Below are 1165 nucleotides of genomic sequence, written 5' to 3'. Positions count from 1 at the left end.
CCTTACTATTGCGTTAATTTCCTCTTCAACCAGCAATGCCACCCCACCTCCTTTTCCTTTCTGTCTATCCTTCCTGAATGGTGAATCTCCCTGGATGTTGCGTTCCCAGCCTTCGTCACCCAGGAGCCATTTCTCCGTGATGCCAATTTCATCATATTCATTAATTGCTGCCTGTGCAGTTAATTTGTCCACCTTATTAAGAATACTCCTTGCATTGAGGCACAGTGCCTTCAGGCTTGTTACCTTAACACACCTTGTCCCTTTAGAATTTGGCTGCAATGTGGCCCTTTTTGATTTTTGCCTTGGGTTTCTCTGCCCTCCACCTTTATTTTTCAGCCCCCATTTTACTTCCCTCTGTCTCACTGAATAGTTTCCCATCCCACTGCCATATTAGTTTAACCCCTCCCCAACAACACGAGCAAACTCTCCCCTGTGGACATTGGTTCTGCACACGTACAAAGCGTCCGGTTTGCACTGGTCACAGCTCCCCCAGAACCGGTTCCAATGTCCCAGGAAATTGAAGCCCTCCCTTCTGCACCACACATTCATCTGAGCTATCCTGCGATTCCTACTCTGACTAGCAGTTGGCAGTGGTAGCTATCCTGAAATTGCTACCTTTGAGGTCCTATTTGTTAATTTAGCTCCCAACTCCCTAAATTCAGCTTGTAATTCCTCAGACAGAGTGAGTCAGACTCAAACACAAACGCATAAAGAGCTCCCTTAAGACAGAGAGTGAGAGGCACAGAAACATTGCATAATCCCATTTATTTGTCAGTTGAGAATGTTATAAAGTTATCGACATGTACAGATTTAACAGAATAGATTCAGGTACAACTGAGCAGGATGGGAGGAAATCGGTTTGAATTTAAAGATTTACCAGGAGTGGGGTTTGAACCCATGCAGCTATGCACCCATTGGATTTTATGTCCAACGCCTAACCCACTCGGCCATCCTGGTCTGGTCAGTATTCGGATTTTGTCTCTGTGAGAATCTGGGCTGCAGATCCACTCTCACAGACATCGGTTTTTAATGAGCATTTTCAAATATTTATAGTAATATTGACACAGGGGCAACTCTCATATTATTTTTCGAGTAATGCTCTGGAAACTTTCACATCCACCCGAGGGTGCAGACGGAGCATCAATTTAACATTTCATCCGAAAGT

General features: G+C 44.5%; 1 non-coding gene across 1 annotated transcript; it reads right to left on the bottom strand.

Moving 5' to 3' along the window:
- Positions 1 to 874: 874 nt before the first annotated feature.
- trnal-uaa (transfer RNA leucine (anticodon UAA)) lies at positions 875 to 957 on the bottom strand. The gene has a single exon. It is a non-coding gene; the product is annotated as a tRNA-Leu (tRNA).
- Between the last annotated feature and the right edge of the window lie 208 nt (positions 958 to 1165).

This window comes from Pristiophorus japonicus, chromosome 23, assembly GCF_044704955.1.
Source record: "Pristiophorus japonicus isolate sPriJap1 chromosome 23, sPriJap1.hap1, whole genome shotgun sequence".
Classification (NCBI taxonomy): Eukaryota; Metazoa; Chordata; class Chondrichthyes; family Pristiophoridae; genus Pristiophorus; species Pristiophorus japonicus.
This window is presented reverse-complemented; position numbering and strand designations above follow the sequence as displayed.